The 15,488-nt window shown below is 49.9% G+C and overlaps 1 protein-coding gene across 2 annotated transcripts in view; it reads left to right on the top strand.

The window, feature by feature from the left end:
• CDH23 (cadherin related 23) overlaps positions 1–15,488 on the top strand; it is a 1,802,240-nt gene that overhangs the window by 334,693 nt on the left and 1,452,059 nt on the right. The window lies entirely within an intron of this gene.

Genomic DNA, 15,488 nt, shown 5'->3' with positions numbered 1-15,488 from the left:
CACAAAATACAGTAATCAATATGTCATATGCACCCCAAAATGATGTCAATAAAAAACGACAGCTTAGCACACAAAAAAATAACAGCAATACAAAATTTAAAAAATGGCAGATTAACAGAATTATTACACAATTTTATGTCCCTTGTAATTTTTATCCAAATTTTTTAGTACATACTACATTCATGGCCAAAAGTATTGAGAATGAGACAAATAGTAATTTTTCCAAAGTTTACTGCTTCATTTTTTGTAATGGCAATTTGCATATACTCCTGAATGTCAAAGAGTGATCAGCTTAACAGCAATTACTGTACTTACAAAGTCAATATTTGCCCAGAAAATGAACTTTAACCCCCAAAACACATTTCAACATCATTGCAGTCCTGCCTTAAAAGGAGCAGCTAACATCGTTTTAGTGATTGATCCATTAACACAGGTGTGGGTGTTGATGAGAACAGGGCTGGCGATCAATCAGTCATGATTAAGTAAGAATGACATCACTGGACACTTTAAAAGGAGGCTGGTTCTTGGTATCATTGTTTCTCTTCAGTTAACCATGGTTATCTCTAAAGAAACACGTGCAGCCATCATTGCACTGCACAAAAATGGCCTAACAGGGAAGAGTATCGCAGCTACAAAGATTGCACCTCAGTCACCAATCTATCGCATCATTAAGAACTTCAAGGAGAGAGCTTCCATTGTTGTCAAAAAGGCTCCACGGTGCCCAAGAAAGACCAGAAAGCGCCAGGACCGTATCTTAAAACTGTTTCAGCTGCAGGATCGGACTACCAGCAGTGCCGAGCTTGCTCAGGAATGGCAGCAGGCTGGTGTGAGTGCTTCTGCATGCACTGTGAGGCGGAGACTCTTTGAGCAAGGGCTGGTTTCAAGGAGGGCAGCAAAGAAGCCACTTCTCTCCAGAAAAAACATCAGGGACCGACTGATATTCTGCAAAAGGTACAGGGAGTGGACAGCTGAGGACTGGGGCAAAGTCATTTTCTCTGATGAATCCCCTTTTCGATTGTTTGTGACATCTGGAAAACAGCTTATTCGGAGAAGAAGAGGTGAGCGCTACCACCAGTCTTGTCTCATGCCAACTGTAAAGCATCCTGAAACCATTCATGTGTGGGGTTGCTTCTCAGCCAAGGGAATCGGCTCACTCACAGTCTTGCCTAAAAACACAGCCATGAATAAAGACAGGTACCAGAATGTCCTCCAAGAGCAACTTCTCCCAACCGTCCAAGAGCAGTTTGGCGCCCAACAATGCCTTTTCCAGCATGATGGAGCACCTTGCCATAAAGCAAAGGTGATAACTAAATGGCTCATGGAACAAAACATAGAGATTTTGGGTCCATGGCCTGGAAACTCCCCAGATCTTAATCCCATTGAGAACTTGTGGTCAATCATCAAGAGACGGGTGGACAAACAAAAACCCACAAATTCTGGCAAAATGCAAGCATTGATTATGCAAGAATGGACTGCTATCAGTCAGGATTTGGTCCAAAAGTTGATTGAGAGCATGCCAGGGAGAATTACAGAGGTCTTGAAGAAGAAGGGGCAACACTGCAAATATTGACTTGCTGCATTAACTCATTCTAACTGTCAATATAACTTATTGGTACTCATAATATGATTGCAATTATATTTCTGTATGTGATATAAACATCAGACAAACACTAATAAAAACCAGAGGCCAGCAGATCATGTGAAAATATAATTTTGGTGTCATTCTCAAAACTTTTGGCCATGACTGTACAGTAAAATGAATGGGGTCATTCAAAACTACAATTCGTTCCCCCAAAAAACAAGCCCTCATGTGCCTATATCTGTGGAAAAATAAAATGGTTATGGCTCTTTGAAGAAGGGGAGGATACAAAAGCCCAAAAACTGAAAAAATCAACTGGTCCTGAAGGTGTTAAAAATAATTTCATACCTTTTTGTGAACATTTTGGTCATTGGTGATTTGTGTCTAATTTGTCCAGTTAAGCCGATATGTTTTTATCTAATGCGTATACGGTCAAATAAAATTTTTATGCTTAACTTGTTTAACGCCCAATAATATCCATAATGTTACTGTTTGCTCTAATATTGTCTATGGGTATTTGTCCTTATTAAGTGCCATATTAATGTTGAAGCATTGTATCATTTTTGATGCTGAAATTCTGGTATTTAATCCTTAAAATGATGCTTTCTTATCTAACCATTATGTAACAGAATTGCATTTAGTGTCAGAAAGAAATCTGAAGGCTATAATAACTGGCCCACACTAAACATGGAAATGAGGTGTACATCTGTTTCTGTGTGAAAAGTGATTACCCAATAAAAAGAAAGTAGGCTGGCAGTCTCGTGCCCATCTGGAGCACCCAGAATAGCTTCCATGACATCTCAAAGCATGATTCATGTTTGATTTCCAGACATCTGGAGGCGCATCGGAGAGGGAGGAGAATGAAATCTCAGATGATACTAATTTTACCAGAGCCTCACTGTTTAATATTTGTTTAAGTGAATGACAAGGTCAGACATTAGTGCAGTTCCAAGAGACTTGAGCCAACATCTCTATCAAAACCAATATTAATTTTTACTAATTGGAGCCCGAGGCTAATGAGCATCACAGTTAATGACTTCATTTACAACCCAAGAATAGAGGACTTTTTTTTTGATCTGTAAATACCAGAAAGCATGTGTAATTTCTTATAGCAAACTCAACGCACCAAAGCCACTATCAGGGTAATTTCAGATATTTGCTTAAGCTGCGAGCAGTGATCAACATATAGACCATGGACAATATTTCAGTATGCATGATCTGATTGTGTTGCTCTGGCCAGTAATGAAGACAAGTCTATCTAAATGTAAATATTCTTGGAAGACCAATTAAAATCTACTGTTTCTAATCAATCACATTCAGTGTAACAAGCACTGAGAGTGCCAAATGTTTATGTATAACAGTAAGTAGGTCTCCATTTAAGCTCAAACAGTAATTCCTTCTAACCATTGACTATACATATTGAAGAGCTGGTAGATTTATATGCATGTAAAACATTTAGCTACTATATATAGGATTAGTTCTACTTTGTGCTTATCAATGTTGTATTGTACCCAACGTCATTTTTATTGAGTCCTAAATACATTTCTAACACATTGGACCCCAATTAGACAAAACCATGGAGGGAATTAGTCAATGCTGCTGCATTGATAAATGTGAAGGCCAGCTAATAAATATGTGTGTGTGTGTAATATATATATATATATATATATATATATATATATATATATATATACAGTACAGACCAAAAGTTTGGACACACCTTCTCATTTAAAGATTTTTTTGTATTTTCATGACTTTGAAAATTGTACATTCACACTGAAGGCATCAAAACTATGAATTAACACATGTGGAATTATATACTTAACAAAAAAGTGTGAAACAATTGAATAAATATGTCATATATTCTAGGTTCTTCAAAGTAGCCACCTTTTGCCTTGATGACTGCTTTGCACACTCTTGGCATTCTCTTGATGAGCTTCAATAGGTAGTCACCGGAAATGGTTTTCACTTCACAGGTGTGCCCTATCAGGTTTAATAAGTGGGATTTCTTGCCTTATAAATGGGGTTGGGACCATCAGTTGTGTTGTGCAGAAGTCAGGTGGATACACAGCTGATAGTCCTACTGAATAGACTGTTAGAATTTGTATTATAGCAAGAAAAAAGCAGCTAAGTAAAGAAAAATGAGTGGCCATCATTACTTTAAGAAATGAAGGTCAGTCAGTCCGAAAAATTGGGCAAACTTTGAATGTGTCCCCAAGTGCAGTTGCAAAAACCATCAAGCGCTACAAAGAAACTGGCTCACATGAGGACCACCCCAGGAAAGGAAGACCAAGAGTCACCACTGCTTCTAAGGATAAGTTTATCCGAGTCACCAGCCTCAGAAATCGCAGGTTAACAGCAGCTCAGATTAGAGACCAGGTCAATGCCACACAGAGTTCTAGCAGCAAACACATCTCTACAACAACTGTTAAGAGGAGACTTTGTGCAGCAGGCCTTCATGGTAAAATAGCTGCTAGGAAACCACTGCTAAGGACAGGCAACAAGCAGAAGAGACTTGTTTGGGCTAAAGAACACAGGCAATGGACATTAGATGAGGGGAAATCTGTGCTTTGGTCTGATGAGTCCAAATTTGAGATCTTTGGTTCCAACCACCGTGTCTTTGTGCGACGCAGAAAAGGTGAACGGATAGACTCTACATGCCTGGTTCCCACCGTGAAGCATGGAGGAGGAGGTGTGATGGTGTGGGGGAGCTTTGCTGGTGACACTGTTGGGGATTTATTCAAAATTGAAGGCATACTGAACCAGCATGGCTACCACAGCATCTTGCAGCGGCATGCTATTCCATCCGGTATGCGATTAGTTGGACCGTCATTTATTTTTCAACAGTACAATGACTACAAACACACCTCCAGGCTGGGTAAGGGCTATTTGACCAAGAGGGAGAGTGATGGGGTGCTACGCCAGATGACCTGGCCTCCACAGTCACCAGACCAGAACCCAATCAAGATAGTTTGGGGTGAGCTGGACTGCAGAGTGAAGGCAAAAGGGCCAACAAGTGCTAAACATCTCTGGGAACTCCTTCAAGATTGTTGGAAGACCATTTCCGGTGACTACCTCTTGAAGCTCATCAAGAGAATGCCAAGAGTGTGCAAAGCAGTCATCAAAGCAAAAGGTGGCTACTTTAAAGAACCTAGAATATAAGACATATTTTCAGTTGTTTCACACTTTTTTGTTAAGTATATAATTCCACATGTGTTAATTCATAGTTTTGATGCCTTCAGTGTGAATGTACAATTTTCATAGTCATGAAAATACAGAAAAATCTTTAAATGAGAAGATGTATCCAAACTTTTGGTCTGTACTGTACATATATATACACTGTGTTCCAAATTATTATGCAAATAATATTTTCTCAGATTTTCCCAAATTAGCTATATGAATTGCAGTCATTGTAATTTTCCAGTCAAATAACTATTAGAGTACAATTGAAAGGTTTTTCTACAAACTGCCTATGATATCAGTATATTTTAAAAAAAATAAAAAACTCAAACTGCACTCAAAATGCATGTTCCAAATTATTATGCACAGCAGAGTTTTCAACCTTTTCATTTTAATAAATAACAAAAAAATGGTCATTTTTGAAATTATAAGCATTAGCAGGTTATTACAAACTGAAATCAAACAGTTTTCAACTCAAAACTTTATTCTAGGTGATGTTACATTTTCACATAGGACCCCTTGTTCGAAAGGAGCTTCTGAACTCTCTCGTCCATTGAATTTGTCAGGTTTTGGATGGTTTCTGCTTTAATTGTTTTGCATGAGGACAGAATACCCTCCCAGAGCTGTTGCTTAGATGTGAACTGCCTCCCGCCATCATAGACACTCCTTTTGATGATGCTCCAGAGGTTCCCAATGGTGTTGAGGTTAGGGGAGCATGGGGGCCACACCATAAGTTTGTCCCCTTTTATGCCCATAGCAGCCAGAGATGCAGATGTGTTATGTGCAGCATGAGACGGTGCATTATTGTAACGGGTCTGGGAGATGGAACCTCTGAGCAACGATACAAAGGGGCAGTCCTTGTAAGGAAGCGGGTGGCTCCCAGGGTAGGCGGGCAGGTAGTCACGGCAAGTGACGGGGAGAGTCTCTGGGTAGAAGGGCAGGAGGTCACGGCAAGTGACGGGGACAGTCTCTTGACAGGCGAGTGGCCACGGCAAGTGACGGCTAAGCCTCCAGATAGGCTAGCAGGCGGGTAGCAGGCGGACGCTCCCAGGTGAGCGGGCAAGAGTCTCTGGACAGGCAGGTGGTCACAGCAAGTGATGGCTAAGCCTCCAGATAGGCTAGCAGGCAGGTAGCAGGTGGATGCTCCCAGGTGAGCGGGCAAGAGTCTCTGGACAGGCAGGTGGTCACAGCAAGTGATGGCTGAGCCTCCAGGTAGACTAGCAGGCAGGTAGCAGGTGGACGCTCCCAGGTGAGCGGGCAAGAGTCTCTGGACAGGCAGGTGGTCACAGCAGGTGACGGCAGAGCCTCCAGGTAGGCTAGCAGGCAGGTAGCTGGCGGACGCTCCCAGGTGAGCGGGTAAGAGTCTCTGGACAGGCAGGTGGTCACAGCACGTGACGGCAGAGACTCCAGGTAGGCTAGCAGGCAGGTAGCAGATGAGCGCTCCCAGGAGAGCGGGCAATCAGATCCATAGACAGACTGGCAGGGCTGGTAGGCAGACTGTCGGACCGCAGAAATGTAAGCAGATAGACAAGTATCAGGCAGGTATAAAGCAGGAATCTGGCAGGTAACTGGCAGGTAATTGGCAGGTATCTGGTAACGGGACCTGAGGGCTGAAGCAGAGTGATAGGCTATGCAACAACATTGCTCGGGCACCTTCATTTTGGAGGAGGTGCCTTATATATGGTGAGGTCCTCCGGCCATTGGCCGGGGACTCCTTAGGACGGCGCGCGCGGCCTCTTTAAGCACAGTGGCCGGGAAGCAGCGCGCGCTGCCAGCAGAGCGGGAGGAAGACGCCGGGCACGGAGCGTAGAGGTGAGTGGAACAGCGTCCCTGCCTAGCAGGAGGCAGGGACGCCGACGCTACAGTACCCCCCCCTTTAGGCCCCCCCTTTTTAGGCCAGACAGAAATTTATCAAGGATGAGAGGGGCATGGATGTTCTCCCGGGGCCCCCACGTTCTCTCCTCAGGACCAAACCCCTTCCAATCCACTAGAAAAAAGGTCTTTCCTCTTACCCTTTTGGTGGCCAGAATGTTCTCTACCTCAAACTCGTTTTCAGCGGAAACCGGAGCAGGAGGCGTACCTGTAGACTTGGAAAAAGAGTTAAGTACCACGGGTTTGAGGAGAGATACATGGAAGGAGTTTGGGATCCGCAAGTTGGCCGGGAGTTTCAATTTATAGGCCACTGGGTTGATTTGTTTGATGACTTCCAGTGGGCCGATGAACCGAGGCCCTAACTTGTAGGAAGGAATCTTGAGCTGGACATACTTGGACGAGAGCCAGACTTTATCTCCAGGACGGAATTGTGGAGGATCCAGGCGTTTTTTGTCAGCGTGTTTTTTCATCCGCTCGGACGACTGAAGGAGTGCGGGTCGGGTACTCTCCCAAATGAGGAGAATTCGCTAACGAGAGATTCCGCAGCCGGATTGTCCACCGAGGTGGAGACGGGAAATGGGATCCGAGGATGCTGACCGAAGACTACAAAAAACGGGGATTTGGAGGAAGATTCGCTCTCGTGATTATTGTAAGAGAACTCTGCCCATGGTAGGAGATCCACCCAGTCCGAATGGTGGGCATTGACGAAGTGCCGGAGGTAACTGGTCAGGATCTGATTGATCCGCTCCACTTGACCATTGGACTGTGGGTGGTAAGCGGAGGAGAAGTCCAGGGTGATGCCAAGCAGCTTACATGTGGCTCTCCAGAAGCGTGAGGTGAACTGAACCCCACGATCCGACACGATGTGGAGGGGCATGCCATGGAGACGGAAGATGTGGCGGATAAAGCCTTTAGCCAGCTCGGGTGCAGAAGGGAGGCCCGGCAGGGGAATGAAGTGAGCCATCTTGGAAAAGCGGTCAGCGACCACCCAAATGACCGTACAACCGGCAGAGACAGGGAGATCCGTTATAAAGTCCATAGCTATATGCTGCCACGGGGCAGCAGGTACTGGAAGAGGAAGGAGGCGACCAGCTGGCAGATGTCTCGGAACCTTGTTGCGGGCGCAGGACACACAGGTTGAAACAAAGTCTATTACGTCCTTGTGCAGGGTAGGCCACCAGTAATGCCGGGTAAAAAGCTGGAGGGTCTTTTTCTGACCGGCGTGGCCAGCTAGCTTAGACGAGTGACCCCAGTGTAGGACCTTCTTCCGATCAGATACTGTTCCGAACATCTTACCGGGAGGGAGACGATTTAGATTCACGGGGGCCACCTGCATTACTCTGGTGGGATCAATGATGTGCTTAGGCTCCTCCTCTAGATCAGACACCAGGAAGTATCGGGACAAGGCGTCAGCTTTGATGTTTTTGTCTGCCGGGCGAAAATGAAGAACGAAATCAAAGCGGGCAAAAAACAAGGACCACCGGGCTTGGCGCGGGTTAAGTCTCTGGGCGCTCTGGAGGTAAGCCAAGTTCTTGTGGTCCTTGTAAATAATTACCAGGTGAAGAGCCCCCTTGAGCAGGTAACGCCACTCCTCCAGTGCCAGCTTAATGGCCAATAACTCTCGGTCTCCTATAGAATAATTGCGCTCAGAAGGGGAGAAGAGTTTGGAGAACAAGCCGCAAGTTACCATTCTTCCAGAAGATGACTTTTGGGTAAGTACCGCTCCGGCTCCAGAGGAGGAGGTATCCACTTCCAGGAAGAATTGTTTGTTGCCGTCCGGACGATGCAGCACCGGGGCGGAAGAGAAAGCCTGTTTTAAGGAAAGAAAGGCTTCCTCTGCTTCGGGCGGCCATTCTCTGGGATTAGTGCCCTTACGGGTGAGCGCAGAGATTGGGGCAGTCCGGGAAGAGAAGTGCGGTATGAAGAGGCGGTAGTAGTTGGCGAAGCCCAGGAACCGCTGAATAGCCTTCAACCCCTTTGTTCGGGGCCACTTCTGGATGGCAGACAGTTTCTCAGGATCCATTCGTAGGCCAGTCAGAGAGATTATGTAGCTCAAAAACGGAAGCGAGGTCTGCTCAAAGAGGCACTTCTCATATTTAGCGTAAAGGTGGTTCTGCCTGAGCCTGAGCAGGACCTGACGAACATCCCTCCAGTGAGTGAGAAGATCCGGAGAGAAGACCAAGATGTCGTCCAGGTACACCACTACGCAGGAGTAGAGAAGGTCCCGGAAGATGTCATTGACCAACTCTTGAAAGATGGCGGCAGCATTACAGAGACCGAAGGGCATTACCAGGTATTCATAGTGGCCGTCCCAGGTGTTGAATGCCGTCTTCCATTCATCCCCCTGACGGATACGGACCAGGTTATACGCCCCACGGAGGTCCAGCTTGGTGAAGATTCTAGCCCCCCTCAGATGGTCAAATAATTCCGGAATGAGCGGAAGGGGGTATTTATTCTTCACCGTGATCTGGTTAAGGCCTCTATAGTCTATACAGGGACGGAGTGAGCCATCCTTCTTTTTGACGAAGAAGAAGCCTGCTCCCGCCGGGGAGGTCGATTTCCGGATAAATCCCCGGGCCAGATTCTCTTCAATATATTCAGACATGGACCGGGTCTCAGCAGCGGACAAGGGGTAAATACGCCCACGGGGAGGAGTAGCGCCAGGTATAAGGTCGATTGGGCAGTCGTATGGTCTATGAGGGGGTAATGTCTCTGCCTCCTTTTTATTAAAGACGTCCGCATAAGACCAATAGGGAACCGGAAGACCAGGTAGATTGGCTGGGGTAGGAGAAGGACGGACAGGATGGACGGGAACTAAACAAGTCTTATGGCAGTCCTGTCCCCAGCGAAGGACTTCTCCGGTCTGCCAATCAAGCACGGGTGCATGTTTCTGAAGCCAAGGTAGGCCTAGCAAGAGGGCGTGAGAGAGTCCAGGCAGAACATGAAAGAAGATGCTCTCTGAGTGCAGCATTCCCACCTGCAGGGTTATAGATTCGGTGATGAGTTGGATGGGATGTGGTAAGAGGCCCCCATCTACGGCAGCGACCGATAAGGGTACAGCTAGAGGTTTGGTGGGAATGTGGTATTTCTCTACCAGGGACTGAGAAATGAGATTTCCGGCAGCTCCAGAGTCAAGTTGGGCTAGTTCAAAATAACGGTTCTCCCCGCAGATGATAGAGACCGACAGCAACAGAGATGGAGAGGGTTTACTCTTATCTAGGACGACCTCTCTGAGCGATCCTAGACACAGGCGTTTCCCGACCTCTCCGGGCAGGAACGGATCCGGTGCTCCTTACTGCCACAGTAGAAGCAGCTCCCCTCGGCTCGGCGTAACTCTTGACGGGTCTTGACCAACTTGGTCTGGTCGACCTGCATAGGCTCGGGTGAGTGCGCCTGGGGAGTAACGGGAGAAGTGACGGGTTTCTGGAAGGTAGGGGCTAGACGTGGAAACCTCCTCTCACGGGTGACCTCTTTGGCGCGCTCCTGGAAGCGGATGTCAATCCGGGTGGCAAGAGTTATTAAGTCGTCGAGAGTGGTAGGAATGTCCCGACCGCCAAGTTCATCTTTAAATGGCCGGACAGACCCTCCCAAAAGACAGGCACCAGGGCGTCGTTATCCCAGGCAAGCTCCGAAGCAAGGGTACGGAACCGTATGGCATATTGGCCCACGGTGAGATTTCCTTGACGGAGGCGTAGCAGAGATGATGCGGATGAGGTCTTCCGTCCTGGTTTGTCGAAGACTTTCTGGAAAGCCGTGAGAAAGGCTGGCAGGTTGGACACCAGGGGGTCTCCTCTCTCCCATAGAGGATTTAGCCAAGCCAGTGCCTCTCCCGTGAGATGGGACATGATGAAGGCTACTTTGGCTCGGTCGGTGGAAAACTGGTGTGCCAACAGTACGAAGTGCAGAGTGCACTGGTTAATGAAGCCCCGTGCCTGGCTGGGATCTCCGCCAAAACGAGGAGGAGCGGAGAGGCGGGGACCGGGAAGGGATGCCATGGTGTTGATGGGCTGCGGCGGTGCCGGGGTAGTAAGTGTGTGTGTGGAGGCAGCTCCCGAAGAGGTAGACAATGTGTCCAGGCGGGAGTTAACACTACGCAGATGACTCAGGATGGACTCCTGTTGGGACCTCCGACGGGAAAGTTCATGACACAAGTCCGAGAACGAGGGAGCTTGGGTGCCACCGGGTTCCATGGCCCGAGCAAACTGTAATGGGTCTGGGAGGTGGAACCTCTGAGCAACGATACAAAGGGGCAGTCCTTGTAAGGAAGCCGGTGGCTCCCAGGGTAGGCGGGCTGGTAGTCACGGCAAGTGACGGGGACAGTCTCTGGGTAGAAGAGCAGGAGGTCACGGCAAGTGACGAGGACAGTCTCTGGGTAGAAGGGCAGGAGGTCACGGCAAGTGACGGGGACAGTCTCTTGACAGGCGGGTGGTCACGGCAAGTGACGGCTAAGCCTCCAGATAGGCTAGCAGGCGGGTAGCAGCGGGCGCTCCCAGGTGAGCGGGCAAGAGTCTCTGGACAGGCAGGTGGTCACAGCAAGTGACGGCTAAGCCTCCAGATAGGCTAGCAGGCAGGTAGCAGGTGGACACTCCCAGGTGAGCGGGCAAGAGTCTCTGGACAGGCAGGTGATCACAGCAAGTGATGGCTGAGCCTCCAGGTAGACTAGCAGGCAGATAGCAGGTGGACGCTCCCAGGTGAGCGGGCAAGAGTCTCTGGACAGGCAGGTGGTCACAGCAGGTGACAGCAGAGCCTCCAGTTAGGCTAGCAGCCAGGTAGCAGGCGGACGCTCCCAGGTGAGCGGGCAAGAGTCTCTGGACAGGCAAGTGGTCACAGCAGGTGATGGCAGAGCCTCCAGGTAGGCTAGCAGGCAGGTAGCTGGCGGATGCTCCCAGGTGAACGGGTAAGAGTCTCTGGACAGGCAGGTGGTCACAGCACGTGACGGCAGAGCCTCCAGGTAGGCTAGCAGGCAGGTAGCAGATGAGCGCTCCTAGGTGAGCGGGCAATCAGATCCATAGACAGACTGGCAGGGCTGGTAGGCAGACTGTCGGACCGCAGAAATGTAAGCAGATAGTCAAGTATCAGGCAGGTATCAAGCAGGAATATGGCAGGTAACTGGCAGGTAACTGGCAGGTATCTGGTAACGGGACCTGAGGGCTGAAGCAGAGTGATAGGATATGCAACAACATTGCTCGGGCACCTCCATTTTGGAGGAGGTGCCTTATATATGGTGAGGTCCTCCGGCCATTGGCCGGTGACTCCTTAGGACAGCGCGCGTGGCCCCTTTGAGAGAGGGGGAGCGCACGCGCGCCCTAAGCACAATGGCCGGGAAGCAGCGCGCGCTGCCAGCAGAGCGGGAGGAAGACGCCGGGCACGGAGCGGAGATGTGAGGGGAACAGCGTCCCTGCCTAGCAGGAGGCAGGGATGCCGACGCTACAGTACCCCCCCCTTTAGGCCCCCCCCTTTTTTAGGCCAGACAGAAATTTATCAGGGATGAGAGGGGCATGGATGTTCTCCCAGGGCTCCCACGTTCTCTCCTCAGGACCAAACCCCTTCCAATCCACTAGAAAAAAGGTCTTTCCTCTTACCCTTTTGGTGGCCAGAATGTTCTCTACCTCAAACTCGTTTTCAGCGGAAACCGGAGCAGGAGGCGGACCTGTAGACTTGGAAAAAGAGTTAAGTACCACGGGTTTGAGGAGAGATACATGGAAGGAGTTTGGGATCCGCAAGTTGGCCGGGAGTTTCAATTTATAGGCCACTGGGTTGATTTGTTTGATGACTTCCAATGGGCCGATGAACCGAGGCCCTAACTTGTAGGAAGGAATCTTGAGCTGGACATACTTGGACGAGAGCCAGACTTTATCTCCAGGACGGAATTGTGGAGGATCCAGGCGTTTTTTGTCAGCGTGTTTTTTCATCCGCTCGGACGACTGAAGGAGTGCGGATCGGGTACTCTCCCAAATGAGGAGAATTCGCTAACGAGAGATTCCGCAGCCGGATTGTCCACGGAGGTGGAGACGGGAAATGGGATCCGAGGATGCTGACCGAAGACTACAAAAAACGGGGATTTGGAGGAAGATTCGCTCTCGTGATTATTGTAAGAGAACTCGGCCCATGGTAGGAGATCCACCCAGTCCGAAAGGTGGGCATTAACGAAGTGCCGGAGGTAACTGGTCAGGATCTGATTGATCCGCTCCACTTGACCATTGGACTGTGGGTGGTAAGCGGAGGAGAAGTCCAGGGTGACGCCAAGCAGCTTACATGTGGCTCTCCAGAAGCGCGAGGTGAACTGAACCCCACGATCCGACACGATGTGGAGGGGCATGCCATGGAGACGGAAGATGTGGCGGATAAAGCCTTTAACCAGCTCGGGTGCAGACGGGAGGCCCGGCAGGGGAATGAAGTGAGCCATCTTGGAAAAGCGGTCAGCGACCACCCAAATGACCGTACAACCGGCATAGACAGGGAGATCCGTTATAAAGTCCATAGCTATATGTTGCCACGGGGCAGCAGGTACTGGAAGAGGAAGGAGGTGACCGGCTGGCAGATGTCTCGGAACCTTGTTGCGGGCGCAGGACACACAGGCTGAAACAAAGTCTATTACGTCCTTGTGCAGGGTAGGCCACCAGTAATGCCGGGTAATAAGCTGGAGGGTCTTTTTCTGACCGGCGTGGCCGGCTAGCTTAGACGAGTGACCCCAGTGTAGGACCTTCTTCCGATCAGGTACTGTTCCGAACATCTTACCGGGAGGGAGACGATTTAGATTCACGGGGGCCACCTGCATTACTCTGGCGGGATCAATGATGTGCTTAGGCTCCTCCTCTAGATCAGACACCAGGAAGGATCGGGACAAGGCGTCAGCTTTGATGTTTTTGTCTGCCGGGCGAAAATGAAGAACGAAATCAAAGCGGGCAAAGAACAAGGACCACCGGGCTTGGCGCGGGTTAAGTCTCTGGGCGCTCTGGAGATAAGCCAAGTTCTTGTGGTCCGTGTAAATAATTACAAGGGTGAAGATCCCCCTTGAGCAGGTAACGCCACTCCTCCAGTTCCAGCTTAATGGCCAATAACTCTCGGTCTCCTATAGAATAATTGCGCTCAGAAGGGGAGAAGAGTTTGGAGAACAAGCCGCAAGTTACCATTCTTCCGGAAGACGACTTTTGGGTAAGTACCGCTCCGGCTCCAGAGGAGGAGGTATCCACTTCCAGGAAGAATTGTTTGTTGCCGTCCGGACGATGCAGCACCGGGGCGGAAGAGAAAGCCTGTTTTAAGGAAAGAAAGGCTTCCTCTGCTTCGGGCGGCCATTCTCTGGGATTAGTGCCCTTACGGGTGAGCGCAGAGATTGGGGCAGTCCGGGAAGAGAAGTGCGGTATGAAGAGGCGGTAGTAGTTGGCGAAGCCCAGGAACCGCTGAATAGCCTTCAACCCCTTTGGTCGGGGCCACTTTTGGATGACAGACAGTTTCTCAGAATCCATTCGTAGGCCGGTCTGAGAGATTATGTAGCCCAAAAACGGAAGCGAGGTCTGCTCAAAGAGGCACTTCTCATATTTAGCGTAGAGGTGGTTCTGCCTGAGCCTGAGCAGGACCTGACGAACATCCCTCCGGTGAGTGAGAAGATCCGGAGAGAAGACCAAGATGTCGTCCAGGTACACCACTACGCAGGAGTAGAGAAGGTCCCGGAAGATGTCATTGACCAACTCTTGAAAGATGGCGGGAGCGTTACAGAGACTGAAGTGCATTACCAGGTATTCATAGTGGCCGTCCCGGGTGTTGAATGCCGTCTTCCATTCATCCCCCTGACGGATACGGACCAGGTTATACGCCCCACGGAGGTCCAGCTTGGTGAAGATTCTAGCCCCCCTCAGACGGTCAAATAATTCCGGAATGAGCGGAAGGGGGTATTTATTCTTCACCGTGATCTGGTTAAGGCCTCTATAGTCTATACAGGGACGGAGTGAGCCTGTAACGGGTCTGGGAGGCGGAACCTCTGAGCTACTATACAAGGGGGCGGTCCTTGTAAGGGAGCGGGTGGCGACCAGGGAAGACGGGCAGGCAGTCACAGCAGGTGACCGGGACAGTCTCTGAGTGAACGGGCTGGAGGTCACGGCAAGTGACCGGGGCAGTCTCTGGATGAACGGGCAGGAGATCACGGCAAGTGACCGGGGCAGTCTCTGGATGAACGGGCAGGAGGTCACGGCAAGTGACCGGGGCAGTCTCTCGGTAAAGGGTAGGTACGACCTGTGATGGCAGAGCCTCCAGGTAGGCTAGCAGGCAAATGGTTGATGTGTGCTCCCAGGTGAGCAAGCAAGAGTCTCTGGAATGGCAGGTGGTCACAGCACGTGACGGCGGAGCCTCCAGGTAGGCTAGCAGGCAGGTAACAGGTGTGCGCTCCCAGGTGAGCGGGCAGGAGTCTCTGGAATGGCAGGTGGTCACAGCACGTGACGGCGGAGCCTCCAGGTAGGCTAGCAGGCAGGTAACAGGTGTGCGCTCCCAGGTGAGCGGGCAGGAGTCTCTGGAATGGCAGGTGGTCACAGCACGTGACGGCGGAGCCTCCAGGTAGGCTAGCAGGCAGGTAACAGGTGTGCGCTCCCAGGTGAGCGGGCAAGCTGGTCCATAGACAGACTGACAGGAGTTGGAGGGCAGACCGTCGGACCTCAGGCTAGCAGGCAGGTAGCAGAGGAGCGCTCCCAGGTGAGCGGGCAAGCTGGTCCTTAGACAGACTGACAGGAGTCGGTAGGCAGACCGTCGGACCTCAGGCTAGCAGGCAGGTAAGCAGAATATCAGGCAGGAATCAGACAGCAAACTGGCAGGAATCTGGCAGGTAACTGGCAACGGGACCTGAGGGCTGAAGCAGAGTAGTGAACAG

The sequence above is a fragment of the Phyllobates terribilis genome, unplaced genomic scaffold (genome assembly GCF_046119375.1).
Source record: "Phyllobates terribilis strain yellow unplaced genomic scaffold, ASM4611937v1 Scaffold_5__5_contigs__length_657084704, whole genome shotgun sequence".
Lineage (NCBI taxonomy): Eukaryota > Metazoa > Chordata > Amphibia > Anura > Dendrobatidae > Phyllobates > Phyllobates terribilis.
Note: the sequence above shows the minus strand (reverse complement) of the source record. Positions and strands in the feature narration are given on the sequence as shown.